The sequence below is a fragment of the Trachypithecus francoisi genome, unplaced genomic scaffold (assembly GCF_009764315.1).
Source record: "Trachypithecus francoisi isolate TF-2019V2 unplaced genomic scaffold, Tfra_2.0 Lachesis_group5, whole genome shotgun sequence".
Classification (NCBI taxonomy): Eukaryota; Metazoa; Chordata; class Mammalia; order Primates; family Cercopithecidae; genus Trachypithecus; species Trachypithecus francoisi.
In genome coordinates, this window is record NW_022681470.1 from 132,857,635 (window position 1) to 132,873,974 (window position 16,340).

The 16,340-nt window shown below is 51.6% G+C and overlaps 1 long non-coding RNA gene across 2 annotated transcripts; it reads left to right on the forward strand.

The window, feature by feature from the left end:
- Positions 1–3,649: 3,649 nt before the first annotated feature.
- LOC117076478 lies at positions 3,650–16,340 on the forward strand. 2 transcript variants are annotated; one of them, XR_004434379.1, is made up of 6 exons: positions 3,650–4,159; positions 4,565–4,697; positions 5,242–5,388; positions 15,290–15,450; positions 15,644–15,717; positions 16,300–16,340. It is a non-coding gene; the product is annotated as an uncharacterized LOC117076478 (long non-coding RNA). The 2 variants fall into 2 exon arrangements; XR_004434378.1 differs by lacking the exons at positions 3,650–4,159; positions 4,565–4,697 and having other exon boundaries at positions 4,854–5,388.

A 16,340-nucleotide genomic window follows, 5' to 3' on the forward strand; every position in this document is an offset into this window, starting at 1 on the left:
TGGAGTCCAGTGGCATCATCTCTGTTCACTGCAACCTCCGCCTCCCTGGTTCAAGAGATTCTCCTGCCTCACCCTCCTGAGTAGCTGCAATTACAGGTACCAGCCACCACACCTGGCTAATTTTTTTTGTTTTTTAAAATAAGATGGAGTCTTGCTCTTGTCGCCCAGGCTGGAGTGCAATGGTGTGATTTCAGCTCACTGCAACCTCCCCATCCTGGGTTGAACCCATTCTCCTGCCTCAGCCTCCCAAGTAGCTGGGATTACAAGCACCCGCCAGCAAGCCCGACTAATTATTGTATTTTTAGTAGAGATGGGGTTTCACCGTGTTGGCCAGGTTGGTCTCGAACCCCTGACCTCAGGTGATCCACCTGCCTCAGCATCCCAAAGTGCTGGGATTACAGACGTGACCCATAGCACCCAGCCTACAATTATCTTTTTAATGTCAGGGCCCTAGGAGCTGATCAAAAGCAGGTAGTGTTGGAGAGGGGGACTTTCTGTAGGAGGGGACCTGTCAGCAGAGCAGCAATTAGCCAGGCAGAGGAGGAGAAGGTGTAAAGGCCCTGCGGTGGGAATGCACTTGGAAGAGCGTTGGGGAGGCCACAGGAAGGCGTGAAGAGGAAATGACCATAAAGGTGTGATCAAGTCCTTTGTAGGTGTAAGGAGGGAGAGAAGGGGTAGGGGGAGATAGAGAAGGAGAAACAGGAAGAGGAGGGAGGAGGGGGAGAAGGGGGAGTAGGAGGAAGGAAGGGGAGGGGAGAACGGATTGTATTCTAAGAGGGAAGTGGAGCCAGAGCCCAATTGTAATCATGTTGTAACATCGCCCCCTGGCGGCCCAGTGGGGAGCAGGCGGGAAGACGGGGCTGGTCCACTCTTGTGTCTACCCTCTGGTCCTCTTCACAGCTAGTGTAGCAGCCTAAGCTCCACCAACCGTAAGTCAGTGGCGTGTCCTCCCATCTCCCAACTCGGTTACCCCATCAACAGAATGGAAACCACAGGCCGGATGCGGTGGCTCACGTCTTTAATCCCAGCACTTTGGGAGGCCGAGGTAGGAGGATTGCTTGAGCTCAGGAGTTCAAGACCAGTCTGGGCAACATAGCGAGACCCTGTCTCGAAAAAACAAACAAAAAAAATTAAAATTAGTCAGGCGCAGTGGCTCACGTCTGTAATCTCAGCACCTTGGGAAGCCGAGGTGGGCAGATCATTTGAGGTCAGGAGTTCGAGACCAGCCTGGCCAACATGGTGAAACCCCGTCTCTACTAAAAATACAAAAACTAGCTTGGCGTGATGGCGTGCGCCTGTAATCCCAGCTACTCAGAAGGCTGAGGCAGGAGAATCGCTTCAACCAAAGAGGCAGAGGTTGCAGTGAGCCGAGATCCTGCCATTGTGCTCCAGCTTGGGCAACACACACACACTTAAAATTAAAAAATAATGGAAACAACATATCCTCAAATGATAGCCAAGCACTTCCTTTGCAGATGCGGTCTTTGGCGCTTCCCACAGATGTGTCAGCTTGATTCCTACCAAGCCCTACCGAGCAGGAGTTAATACTCTCCCCATTTCACAGAGGGAGAAATTGAGGCACAGAGGGCAGCATGTGGGATGCAGGAACCCAGAATCCCTCGTCCTTTCTTGGGCTCGACGGGATGGACCAGTCCCTGGAGGGGGTCCAACCCCTCCCAACGGACTCGGGAAGCCACGGCCAGGCTGGGCGGAACCGTGGGTGTCCCTGGCGCCCCAAGGTGCCAATTAAATATTCGTGGCCGTCTGGGGCCAGAGCTGTGGACCGCGGCATGGCCGAGCCGGGGCCGGAGCCCGGGCGTGCCTGGCGAGTGCTCGCTCTGTGCGGGGTGGCTGTGTTCCTGGCTGCGGCAGCGGCCGGTGGGGCCCTAGTAGCCTGGAATCTGGCCGCCTCAGCTGCTCGGGGATCTCGCTGCCCGGAGCCGGGGGCCAATGCCACGGCGCCGCCCGGGGACCCGTCGCCTGAGGTCGACGAGCTGCGGCGCCTGCTGGCAGAGGCTGCCGAGCGGGAGGAGGCCCTAGCCAGGCAGCTGGACCAGGCAGAAAGTATCCGGCGAGAGTTGGAGAAGGCATTAAAGGCCTGTGAAGGCCGCCAGGTAGGTGGGCCGGGTGGAGGGGGAGCTTGGGAATCCAAAATGTTGGGATAAGAGAGGGCCTGCCCACACATCCCCAGGATTCCCTCCCTGTGCCTCGGTTTCCCTAGTTCCTAGACTTGAGAAGGCATTGAGAATAGCGCCCTAATGCCTTCCAACCCTTAGATGTCAGTTCACCATGGAGTCTACCTTCTGATCAGAAAAGCGGATCACCTGAGGTCAGGAGTTTGAGACAAGCCTGGCCAACATGGCGAAACCCTGTCTCTACTAAAAATGCAAAAATTAGCCTGGCGTGATAGTGAACGCCTGTAATCCCAGCTACTCAGGAGGCTGATGCAGGAGAATCGCTTGAACCCGGGAAGTGGAGGTTGCAGTGTTCTGAGATTGTGCCACTGCACTCCAGCCTGGGAGACACAGCAAGACTCCATCTGAGAAAATAAAAAAGTCTCATTGTCCTTTGCTTTTTGCCAGATAAATGGTGTCTGGAGAAACCCCAGACCACCGGAGACCCTCCCCCATGAGCCCACTCAGCCCTACTCCAGCCAGTTTCCAGCAGCCCTATTTTGAGAGAGGAACACACATGTCACCTGTAATTAGGAGGCTAAAGTTGGCCTCTTGGGGGAGGTACCTGCTAGGTTCTCCTTTTCCTCTGACTAACCCTTCAGACTTTTCTTTTTAACCATTTCCAGCCCTGAGCCTTTCAAAAGAACTGTCCTCAAAATCCCAGCCATTTCCATTTATGGAGTGACTACTGTATACCTCTGGGCACACCCCCCATTCCACCCCAAACTCCCAGCCCAGCCGAGGTAGTGCAACATCTGAATATTAAAAATCAAAATGCAGCCAGGCGTGGTGGCTCATGCCTGTAATTCTAGCACTGTCAGAAGCCAGGGTGAATGTATTAGTTGAGGTCAAGTGTTCGAGACCAGCCTGGCCAACCTGGTGAAAACCCATCTCTACTAAAAATACAAAAATTAGCCGGGTGTGATGGCACATGCTTGTAATCCCAGGGGGAGGTTACAGTGAGCTGAGATCCCACCACTACACTCCCACCTGGCTGACAGAGCATGACCCCATTTCAAAATAAATAAATAAATAAAATCAATCCAAATAAATCCCTACCCCTTTTCTGCCCCCACCAAGAGAAGGGACTGGGGCAGTCGAGGTTAACAGCAGCCTACTCCGAGTTCAAATTCTGGCTCTGCCCCCTTACTATAAGATGCACTGAGGAAGCCGGACCAGTTGTTTTGCAGAATGTCCAGAGGAAACCTACACATACCCCAGAAATTCAATCATTGTCAACCATCAAATTGCCCCCTATTGGTTTTTGTTGTTGCTTGGTTTTGTTTTGTTTTGTTTTGAGATGGAGTCACGCTCTGTTGCCCAGGCTGGAGTGCAGTGGCGCGATAGCTCACTACAACCTCCACCTTCTAGGTTCAAGCGATTCTCCTGTCTCAATCTCCCAAGGAGCTGGGATTACAGGCGCCCACCACCACACCCGGCTTTTTTTTTTTCTTTTAGGAGAGATGGGTTTTTCACCATGTTGGCCAGGCTAGTCTCAAACTCCTGGCCTCAAGTGATCCGCCCGCCTCAGCCTCCCAAAGTGTTGAGATTACAGGTGTGAGCCACAATGCCCGGCTCATTGTGTTGGTTTGAAATCCCCTCAGCGAGTCCCAGATGGAGCTGAAAGTGGAACTTGAATCTGACAGCAGAGCTAAGCACTCTCCACTATCCAGTGGCTTAGGGTTGGTGGCACTGGACCTGGGCAGAGATCTCCCCCAGGCAGGCAGCTGTCACCACTCGGTGCCCCAGGCTTCAGAAGCCACTTCTGTGTTTTACAACTACAAGGTCCCAAAAGACGTTCCACACAGCTTAGGACACAGGGTTGCAGGTGGCTTCTCACTCTCCCCAAAAGGGCCAGGCCGATTCACTCCTCCCCTCCTCTCCTCAGAGCCGGCTTCAGACCCAACTAACGACACTGAAGATTGAGATGGACGAAGCCAAGGCACAGGAGACCCAGATGGGGGCCGAGAACGGGGCGCTGACAGGTGCGTTGTGGTATAAGGGAGTGGGCAGGGATAGAGGTGGGAGGAGCCTAGGTGAATCCTAGTTATCCAAACCAGCATAATTGCAAACGTAATGCAAATAACACAGAAATAAACGCAAAAACTTATGAAACGAATGCAAACAACATGCAGAGGCCATGCAAATGTCACAAAAACAACGCAAACATCACAAAACATGCAAACGCCTTGTAAACGACTCACAAAAGCAATGCAAACCTATGAAAAGCTATGCAAACGGCACGTGGAAGCCATGCAATGGTACGCACAAATTTAATTCAAATAAAGGAAAGCGTGCAAACGGCATGCAGACTATCAACTTGGATTCCGGCGTGCGTGGGGCGGGTGGGCGCGGGCTCTCCCGCCTGACCCCGACCCCTGCGCCCGCAGAGGCCCTGGCGCGCTGGGAGGCGGCGGCCACGGAATCTGCACGGCGGCTGGACGAGGCTCTGCGGCGCGCAGACGTGGCGGAGGCAGAGGGCGAAGCCTGTGCGGCCCGGGAGGCGGTGCTGCGCGAACGCTTGTGAGTGAGGGACGGGCCCGAGGGCGGGGGCGGATGGACGGGGAGGGCGCGACCAATGCCTGCGCAGGGCTGCATTCTTTAGGCCAATCATTAATTTGGGCGTGGCATTGTGGGCGGGGCATTGTTATTTAATAGGAGGTTCCTGGAGTTGGAACCTAAGGATGGAGAGGGGAGCGGTCTCTCTTGGGATTCCAGGCTGGGGCGAACATTCTAGAAACTTAGGTCTCCACGATCCAGCGTCGGTGGGAGCCCCGAGAGGGACGGGGAACGGAAGAGAAGGGTGCAAAGAAAAGGAAGTATCGAGGGAGAGGCTGGTGGTCTGGGGACAGAGCTTCTGGGGATGTAGCTGGGAGTCTCTAGGGAGGCGTCCCGGGAATGGTTGGTGCTGGCGAACGGATGCCGGATCCTGGGGAGCGGGAACCCTGGGAGATGGGGATCTCTGGGGATGGAGTTCCCAGCAAAGGGACGCTCGGGCGGATGAGGGCTGGCGATGTCTGGGGACAGGGGACCAGAGGCTGACAGCCCCCTTCCCCCTTCCCGGCAGTAACGCCCTGGAAGCCGAGATGAGCCCCCAGCGCAGATCGCCTCGGCCGCGTCCCCGCTCCGGGTCCCGACCCCGGCCCAGCCCTCGCTCGCGCTCTCGCTCCGGACCCTCCGGGGGCTGCCGGCGGCCGGCGCGGCGCGCACGAGGGTGAGTCGACCCCCAGCCGGAAGGGGGCTTCGGCCAGGAGGACAGACATGGTGGGGAGGGATGTCTGAGGGGACGTGTATAGAGGCGCCCCCACGCTGGATGCGACGCTCGGCTTTAGACCGTGGAGACGCCCTGAACGGAAACTGCACAGAAAGGAGCCTCAGCCCTCTCTCCCCGACCATGTAAAGTGCTTATTCTACAGACAGGGAAACTGAGGCCCAAGTGATCATGCAGTGAGCTAGTGCTTAGCTGGGATTTGAAGTCCTCTCTAACAACAATGTTACCGACATCCCACAGATATGAAGACTGGAGGTCTAGCCCTGGCTCAGGAGTAAGTGGAAAGGGTCACTTTCCCTCTCTGGGTCTCAGTTTACCCTATCTGTAAAATGGGTGATTGGACTCATGATAGGGAGCTGATTTGACAACAAAAGCTGACAAAGGTGGCACAATAGGAAAACCACAAATCCCTCACCCTGTGAGAAGGGTACAAAACTTCCAGATGGAATTTAAACAAAAAGAACCAAGTAACATGTTTGTTTTTGATTTGGTTTTGAGATGGAGTTTTGCTCTTGTTGCCCAGGCTGGAGTGCAGTGGCACAATTTGGGCTCACTACAACCTTCATCTCCCAGGTTCAAGCAATTCTCCTGCATCAGCTTCCCAGGTAGCTGGGACCCACCACTACACCCAGCTAATTTTTGTATTTTTAGTAGAGACGGAGGTTACACCATGTTGACCAGGCTGGTCTTGAACTCCTGAGCTTAGGTGATCCGCCTGCCTCGGCCTCCCAAAGTGCTGGGATTACAGGTGTGAGCCACTGCTCACGGCCCATGTTTTTAACCTACACTGCAACAAAGGTGACTTATGCCTGAGATGGAGCAATGGTTCAATATTCCCAAGTCTGTTAATTGCTATACTAATAGATCAAATGAGGAAGTTTATAAATTGTAGGGAAAAAAACACATCAAAATCAGTGCCAAGGTGAGGACGTCCACTGTCAAGTATTTTTTTCTCTGGGAGTACTAGCCAATGCAATCACACAAGAAAAATAAAAGCTACGACTAAAAGGAAGAGAATCTATAGGTTGAATCACAAGAAAGTGCTGTTTATATGGGTAAAAAACATTGAAATATGGACAATTTTATATTGCTCAATTTCACATGAATGTATTAGTGGGTTTTCTTGTTTTTCTAACCTTTAAACATTTTTAGCTTGTTATCTAAATTTAACCTTTATGTTTGGCATAACTTCAGACTTACAGAAAATTTGGTAGATTGATCTCCAACTTCTGAACAACACGAAGGTTATGGACGCCAGTCCCCCATGCAGTTGAAAACTTGCACATAACTTTGACTCCTCCAAACTCAAGGCTAGCCAGGTGTGGTGGCTCATGCCTGTAATCCCAACATTTTGGGAGGCCATGGCAAGAGAATCACTTGAGCCCAGGAGTTCAGGACCAGCCTGGGCACCATAGCAAGAACCTCTCTCTACAAATAATATCAATAATTAGCTGAGCATGGTGACATGCATCTGTAGCCCCAGCTACTTTGGAGGCTGAGGCAGGTGGATCACGTGAGCCCAGGATGTCAAGTTTGCAGTGAGCCATGATCACACCACTGCACGTCAGTCGTCTGAGTGACAGAGCAAGACCCTGTCTCAAAAATTAAAAATGAAAAATTAAAGCTAGAAAAAATTATTAAGAAAATCATGCTGGGCACAGTGGTTCATGCCTGTAAGTCCAACACTTTGGGAGGCTAAGGCAGGAGGATCTCTTGAGCCCTGAAGTTCAAGACCAGTCTGGGCAACATAGGGAGACCCTGTCTCTACAAATAATTGTTTTAAAATTATTTGGGAGCCTGAGGCGGGTGGATCACTTGAGCTCAGGTGTTTGAGACCAGCCTGGGCAACATGGTGAAACCCATTCTCGGCCGGGCACAGTGGCTCAAGCCTGTAATCCCAGCACTTTGGGAGGCCGAGACGGGTGGATCACGAGGTCAGGAGATCGAGACCATCCTGGCTAACACAGTGAAACCCTGTCTCTACTAAAAATACAAAAACTAGCCGGGCGAGGTGTCGGGCGCCTGTAGTCCCAGCTACTCGGGAGGCTGAGGCAGGAGAATGGCGTAAACCCGGGAGGCGGAGCTTGCAGTGAGCTGAGATCCGGCCACTGCACTCCCCTCCGGGAGACAGAGCGAGACTCCGCCTCAAAAAAAAAAAAAAAGAAAGAAAGAAAGAAACCCATTCTCTACCAAAACACAAAAAATTAGCTGGGCATGGTGACATGCACCTGTGGCCCCATCTACTCAGGAGACTGAGGTGGGAAGATTACTTGAGCCTGAGAGGCAGAGGCTGCAGTGAGCCAAGATCATGCTACTGCACTCCAGCCTGGGTGACTGGAGCAAAACACCTTCAAGAAAAGAAAGAAAGAGAGAGGGGGAAAGAAAGAAGGAAGGAAGGAAGGAAGGAGGGGAGGGAAAGAGAAGAAAGTAGCCAGGCTTGGTGGCATGCACCTGTGGTCCCAGCTACTTGGGAGGCTGAAGCAGGAGGATCACTGAAGCCCAGGACATGGAAGTTGCAATGAGCCACGATCATACCACCGCACTCCAGACTAGGTGACTGACTGAGACCCTGTCTCAAGAAAAGAAAGAAAGAAAGAAAGAAGAAAGAAGAAAGAAAGAAAGAAAGAAAGAAAGGAAGGAAGGAAGGAAGGAAGGAAGGAAGGAAGGAAGGAAGGAAGAAAGAAAGAAAGAAAGAAAGAGAAAGAGAAAGAGAAAGAGAAAGAGAAAGAAAAGAAAAGAAAGAAAAGAAAAGAGGGAGGAAGGAAGGAAGGAAGGAAGGAAGGAAGGAAGGAAGGAAAAGGAGGCCAGGCAGTGCCACTGCACTCCGGACTAGGTAACTGAGTGAGACCCTGTCTCAAAAAGAAGAAAGAAAGAAAGAGAGAGAGAGAGAGAGAGGGCGGGGGGGAGGGAGGGAGGGAGGAAGGAAGGAAGGAAAAAGAAAAAAGAGGCCGGGTGCGGTGGCTCACACCTGTAATCCCAGCACTTTGGGAGGTTGAGGTGGGCAGATCACGAGGTCAGGAGATGGAGACCATCCTGGTTAACACAGTAAAACCCTGTCTCTATTAAAAATACAAAAACTTTGCCGGGCATGGTGGCGGGCATCTGTAGTCCCAGCTACTCAGGAGGCTGAGGCAGGAGAATGGTGTGAACCCGGGAGGCAGAGCTTGCAGTGAGCCGAGATTGCGCCACTGCACTCCAGCCTGGGCAACAGAGTGAGACTCTGTCTCAAAAACAAAAATAAAAATAAACAGAAAAGAAAGAAAGAAAAAGAAAAAGTGTCTGTCCATCCACAGTGGGACGCTATGCAACCACCATTTAAACGGCCAAAGCAGATCTTCTCTAAGGTATGTTAATGTGAAAAGCAGGAGTGTGATAGGTTGTGTACTTCTTTTTTTGTTGTTGTTGTTGAGACAGAGTCTTGCTTTTGTTGCCCAGGCTGGCGTGCAATGGCGCAGTCTCGGCTCACTGCAACCTCCGCCTCTCGGGTTCAAGCGATTCTCTTGCCTCAGCCTCAAGTAGCTGGGATTACAGGCACCCACCACCACGCTCAGCTAGTTTTTTGTATTTTTTAGTAAAGACGGGGTTTCACCATGTTGGCCAGGCTGGTCTCGAATTCCTGACCTCATGATCCACCCTCCTTGGCCTCCCAAAGTACTAGGATTACAGGTGTGAGCCACAGTGCCCGGTCCCCCTGCTTTTTTTTTTTTTTTTTTTTTTTAAATGCAGGGCTTGGGGAGGTGACTTTTATCCAAATATCTCTGAAGGAGACACTGGTCACAGCCTCCATCTCTGGGGAGCAAACCAGGGCTCTGGTAATTGGTGGGGGACATACTCTCATGTTTCTCTATGTACCTTTTGTAAAAATTGCATTTTTAAAAACCATGCACATGTATTACTTATTAAAAATTAAAAATTGTTTTTAAAAGTGTCTGGGCTGAGTGTGGTGGCTCATGTCTATAATCCCAGCACGTTGGGAGGCTGAAGCAGGAGGATCACTTGAGCCAAGGAGTTGGAGACAAGCCTGAATAATATAGGGAGACCACTGTCTTCACAAAAAGTTTTAAAATTAGCCAGGTGTAGTGGTGCACACCTGTAGTCCCAGCTACTTGGGAGGCTGAGGCAGGAGAATCGCTTGAACCCTGGAGATAGAGGTTGCAGTAAACCAAGATCATGCCACTGCACTCCAGCCTGGGCGACAGAGTGAGACCCTGTCTCAAAAACTAAATAAATAGGCTGGGCACGGTGGCTCACACCTGTAATCCCAGCACCTTGGGAGGCCGAGGCAGGTGGATCATCTGAGGTCAAGAGTTTGAGACCAGCCTGGCCAACATGGTGAAACCCCATCTCTACTAAAAACACAAAAATTAGCGGGGCGAGGTGGTGAGCGCCTGTAATCCCAGCTGCTCGGGAGGCTGTGGCAGGAAAATCGCTTGAACCTGGGAGGCAGAGGTTGTAGTGAGCCCAGATTGTGCCACTGCACTCCAGCCTGGGTGACAGAGCAAGACTCCGTTTCAAAAAAATAAATAAGTAAATACAAATAAAAATTAGCTGGGCGTGGTGGTGCACACCTGTAATCCCAGCTACACAGGAGGTTGTGCCAGGAGAATTGCTTGAACCCTGGAGGTGGAGGTTGCAGTGAGCCGAGATCATAGCCACTGCACTCCAGTCTGGGCGACAGAGTGAGATCCCTGACTCAAAAACTATAAAAATAAATTTAAAACATTCCTAAGAGGCTGGTGTAGAGAGGGGATTGGAAGCTCTTGGAACTCTGTCAGAGTTCCACTCCCTTTAGCCAGTCCTGCTCATGATCCTCCCACACACCTGGGGTTTGTAGGTACCTGATCAGGACCTTCACCTGAGAGGGGGCTCACCTGGAGGCTCTGCCTATGGGGAAAATGAGGCTGCAGGAAGGTGAGATCTAGCTGTTGTGTTCTTCTAACGGCCACCAGGGGCCGCCCCAGTCAGCAGATCCAGTTGCCGCCTCCTGAGGGCCCAGAGTTTTGAGAGTCGGACAGGGTGGGTCTGAGACCCCCTCCCCCGACCCTGGCGTCAATCCAGAAGCCAGCAGGAAATGGTTCCTCCTTCTGGAGTCAGCCAGAGCTGGAAGCCTGGAGACTGGCCTCGCTCCAGCCAGGACCCTAGGGACGTAAGACCCCCTCACCACAGGGCTGTGTGGTCCAAGAACTGGCCCGTGTAAAGGGCAGGGCACAGGGCTGTCCACGGGAACTAAGTCATTGTCACCATTGTGTATTTATTTATTTCCCCTGCTGGCTCCATCTTGGCCATACCTGAGGGACTCCTGAACATGAGTTCTGAGCCAGCCGTGGTGGCTCACTCCTGTAATCCCAACACTTTGGGACGCCAAGGTGTGCTGATCACTTGAGATCAGGAGTTCGAAACCACCCCGGCCAACATGGTGAAACCCCGTCTCTACTAAAAATACAAAAAATTAGCTGGGTGTGGTGGTGGGTGTCTGTAATCCCAACTACTCTGGAGGCTGAGGCTGGAGAATTGCTTGAACCCGGGAGGCAGAGGTTTCAGTGAGCCGAGATCACACCACTGTACTTCAGCCTGGGTGACAGAGCGAGACTCCGTCTTCAAAAAAAAAAAAAAAAAAAAATCAGTTCTGGGGATGGAGGGTGACAGGGAGCCATGGCAGATGTGTGAGCAGGAGGGGCACAAGTAGAACTGGTGTCAAAGAATGTTGGGAAGCGGGGAATTTGAGGCTGGAGGCTTTGAACCCCAGGGAAGTCATAAGACAGAGAGTCGGTGAGTATTCGAGGTGACTTGAGAAGGACAGGCCGAGAACTAGGTCTGCATTGAGGCTCCCCAGATGCCCAGAGCGGCAAACAGCACTTCTCAGTGACACCTGCCTCCCACCCTACAGAGCCAGCCACTGAGCTGTCCTTGTTCTATCTCCCTGTCTCCACCTGTCTAATGATCCCTCTTGGTCTCTGTTGGTTCTCTCTCTTTCTTTTCTTTTCTTTCTTTCTCTTTTGAGACGGAGTGTCACTCTTTTTGCCCAGGCTGGACTGCATTGGTGCGATTTCGGCTCACTGCAACCTCCACGCCCGAGTTCAAGTGATTCTCCTGCCTCAGCCTCCTGCGTAACTGGGATTACAGGTGTGCACAACCACACCAGGCAAATTTTTGTATTTTTTTTTAGTAGAGATGGGGTTTCACCGTGCTGGCCAGGCTGGTCTTGAACTCCTGACTTTGTGATCCACCCACCTCGGCCTCCCAAAGTGCTGGGATTACAGGTGTGAGTTACCGCGCCTGGCCAATTTTTTGTATTTTTAGTAGAGACAGGATTTCACCATGTTGGGCCAGGCTGGTTTCAAACTCCTGACCTCAGGCGATTCACCTGCGTGGGCCTCCCAAAGTGCTGGGATTACAGGTGTGAGCAATAGCACCCGGCCTCTGCTGGTCATCTCTCTAAGTGTCTTTCTGTCTCTGGTTAGCTCTGTCTGTCTACCCCTGTCTCCAGGGCACCATCCTGGGTAATCCCTACCCATGGCCACACTGCAGCTCCCCTCCCATAGCTAGAGGGACAGAGGTAGGGGACAAAAATGGAAAGTCCATAGTAGCCATGGCAGGAGGGGACATGGGCTAGCTGCAACCTGACCTTTCCAGCCCCCGAATCACAGGCAAGGAAGTGGGTCCCTGTTTTTCTTTTCTTTTGTTTTTTATTTATTTTTTATTTTTTGAGACGGAGTTTTGCTCATGTTGCCCTGGCTGGAGTGCAATGGCGCAATCTCAGCTAACTGCAACCTCCACCTCCTGGGTTCAAGCGATTCTCCTGCCTCAGCCTCCCCAGTATCTGGGATTACACGCACGTGCCACGATACCTGGCTACTTTTGTATTTTTAGTAGAGATGGGGTTTCCCCATGTTGGTCAGGGTGGTCTCGAACTCCCAGCCTCAGGTGATCCACCCACCTCAGCCTCCCAAAGTGCTGGGATTACAGGCGTGAGCCACTGTGCCCGGCCTAGGTTGCTATTTTTCAGCAGGGAACACAGTGTCCCAGAGATCACAGGTTTCCCCCACCCCCCAGAGGGACTCTCTTCGCTGCCTTTGTGCCACCTCCAAAAGCACAAAACTTAATTCACTTCCATTAACCAAAAACCAAACACGTGCACATAAAAGTGGAGGGTTGGCCGGGCGCAGTGGCTCATGCCTGTAAAGCGAGCATTTTGGAAGGCTGAGGCGAGAGGATCACTTGAGGTCAGGAGTTCAACCCCAGCCTGGTCAATATGGTGAAACCCAGTCTCTATTAAAAATACAAAAATTAACCGGGGGTGATAGTGCGTACCTGTAGTCCCAGCTACTCAGGAGGCTGAGCCAGAATTGCTGTAACCTGAGAGACAGAGGTTGCAGTGAGCCGAAATGGCTCCACTGCACTCTAGCCTGGGCGAAAGAGCGAGACTCCGTATCAAAAAAAAAAAAAAAAGAGAGAGAGAGAGAAAGAAAGTCAGGCGTAGTGGCTCACGCCTGTAATCCCAGCACTTTGGGAGGCCGAGGCGGGTGGATCATGAGGTCAGGAGATCGAAACCATCCTGGCTAACACGGTGAAACACCATCGCTATTATAGGCACAAAAAACTAGACAGGCGTGGTGGCGGCGCCTGTAGTCCCAGCTACTCGAGAGGCTGCGGCAGGAGAATGGCATGAACCCGGGAGGCAGAGGTTGCAGTGAGCTGAGATTGTGCCACTGCACTGCAGCCTGGGCAACAGTGCAAGAGTCTGTCTCCAAAAAAAAAAAAAAATAGTGGAGGGTTTTCTGAACTTCACCGAAATCTTTCTTCACCAGAAATATCACTTCCTCAAGGACCTTCCTGAAGTTCTGAGTGATTTTTTTTTTTTTTAACTCGTGTCTCCATGAGGACTTCAGTGTCAGTTTTCAGGGAGTGACACAGAGTTGACTTCCTCATGACAGTTTTTCCTTCTCCACTCAAACAAACAAATGAAACCAAATCAATTGTTTTCTGTTTAGAAAAACAAAAGGGTTTAAAAAGCAAGCCTGATTTTCTGATGCCCCTCCAAGGGAATTTGAAGGGATTCATTTGCAAAATTTCCTGTGAACATGACAAATTGTTTTCAGGAAAAACCCAACACTCACATCAGGGCTGATGCCTTTGGCTTCATGTACATTCTCCATCAGGCACTCACGTTCTCCCTCTAGATTTTTCTGGCCAAGGACACAAACAGAACATTTTCATAAAGTCCATGTTGCAGATTTCAGACCTCGCAGGCAAGTATGTCAATGAAAACAACCTCTTTGAAGGACAAATCGGTGACAACTATCAAAATGTAAAAATGTGCCCACTTTGAGACCCAGTAATTTCATTCATTTCTGGAAATTTGATTTTCTTTTATTCTTTTTTTTTTTTTTTTTGAGACGGAGTCTCGCTCTGTCGCCCAGGCTGGAGTGCAGTGGCCGGATCTCAGCTCACTGCAAGCTCCGCCTCCCGGGTTTACGCCATTCTCTCACCTCAGCCTCCCGAGTAGCTGGGACTACAGGCGCCCGCCATCTCGCCCGGCTAATTTTTTGTATTTTTTTTTTAGTAGAGACGGGGTTTCACCGTGTTAGCCAGGATGGTCTCGATCTCCTGACCTCGTGATCCGCCCGTCTCGGCCTCCCAAAGTGCTGGGATTACAGGCTTGAGCCACCGCGCCCGGCCTTCTTTTATTTTTTTTTTTTTTTTTGAGACCATCTCACTCTGTCACATAGGCTGGAGTGCAGTGGTGGGATCTCGGCTCACTGCAACCTCTGCCTCCTGGATTCAAGCAATTCTCCTGCCTCAGTCTCCCAAGTAGCTGGGATTACAGGCGCCCACCACTATGCCCGGCTAATTTTTGTATTTTTTATAGAGACGGGATTTCAACATGTTGCCCAGGCTTGTCTTGAACTCCTGGACTCAAGCGATCTGCCTGCCTTGGCTTCCCAAAGCGCTTTGGATTACAGATGTGAGCCACTGCACACAGCCAGGAAATTTGATTTTAAATCTTCTTTTATTTATTGAAACAAAAAACTCAGAAACAATCTCAGTGCCCATGCGTAATTTTATTGTAATGTATCTGGTGAAAACCTAAACAGCCGGCCAAAGGAATCAATGAATCTCAAAGACATAATACTGTACAAAAAGAGGAAAGTCTATCTTTACCTTTTTTTTTTTTTTTTTTGGAGACGGAGTCTTGCTTTGTCGCCCAGGCTGGAGTGCAGTGGCATGATCTGGGCTCACTGCAACCTCCACCTCCCGGGTTCAAGCGATTCTTCTGCCTCAGCCTCCTGTGTAGGTGGGAGTACAGGCACCCACCACCACATCCAGCTAATTTTTGAATTTTTAGTGGAGATGGGGTTTCACCATATTGGCCAGGCTGGTCTCGAACTCCTGATCTCATGATCCGCCCGCCTCAACCTCCCAAAGTGCTGGGATTACAAGTGTGAGCCCCCACGCCTGGCCTACCTTTTTTGTTAGGGGAAAAAAAAATCAGGCCTGGTGCGGTGGCTCACACCTGTAATCCCAGCACTTTGGGAGGCCGAGGTGGGTGGATCATGAGGTCAGGAGTTCAAGACCAACATGGTGAAACCCTGTCTCTACTAAAAATACAAAAAATTAGCCGGGCATGGTAGTGTGTTCCTGTAGTCCCAGCTACTCAGGAGGCTGAGGCAGGAGAATCGCTTGAATCCGGGAGGCACAGGTTGCGGTGAGCCAAGATGGCACCACTGCACTCCAACCTGGGCGACAGTGCCAGACTCCGTCTCAAAACAGAAAACTGGCTATGTTGTCTTCACTTGATTTTTGTTCTGTGTTTGTTTTTTTGGGGTTTTTTTTTTTTGAACAGGCTTTCAAACTTGTGGGCTCAAGCGATTGATTCTCCCACCTCTGGCTCCCTAATTGCTGGGATTACAGGTGTGATCCACTGCGCCTGGCTATCTCCACTTCGGACAGGAGAAAACTGAGGCCCAGGGAGGGAAAGTCACTTCTCCAAGGCCACAAAAGCTGGTAGGTGACACAGTCAGAACTCAACTCCTGAACTCTAAATTGTAAAGCTGGGTTCACTCAGACTACGTAGCCCCCATTACGGAGGATGTTCTCCTCCTGCCCAGCTCTGGGGGGCTCTGGGTGGGGCTGGCCAACCTGGAGAAATGGCTGGTTGGGCACCCATGGCAACCCCCAGCCCTCCTTCCCCCACTAGCAGCCGCCGCGGACGCCGCTGGGAAGGGTCCGGAATCAGGATCAGGAACCACCGGGTAGCTGCAAAGGTCAAAGGTCAGACATGGGTTTCCTGCCCACCCCTGGGAACTTCCTTCTTCTCAACTCTACTCTCGCCTCACTGAGCACCACCCTGGAGTACCCCTCTGCTCTGTCAACGACCCCTCCCCACTCTGTTACCCTGGCTAATGGGAGGACGGGTCTGCACGCCCCAGCCTTCACACTGCCTACAGAGGACAGCAATTGCACGATTGTCACCTGTCCGGAGTCCAGCCTCCTTTCCAGCTCCCTGCTCCTGTCCCTCTAGCCCACCCTGACTCCACTGGGTGGGGGGATACCTGTCCCAGTCTGTCTCCCAAGACTGGGAGTTGCTTGTGGCTGGGCTTGGGACTGATGCGTCTTGGGGGGGCCTGGCATCACTCAGCGTGGAGCAAACAAAGAAGGGACCCCATGGAGCGTTTTTCTGGAGCTCCTGATTCTGGGAGATAGGCAGGACACACAGAATTCTTTGCTTCCTGGTCCCCAAGACCCCTCCAGCCCAACTTGGGGGGTGGACCCACAGCGACGCCAGAAAACTCCCATGGCTTTTTGGTTTGTTTGTTTTTGTTTTTGAGACAGAATTTCTCTCTTATCTCCCAGGGTGGAGTGCAGTAGCCTGATCTCGCCTCACTGCAACCTCC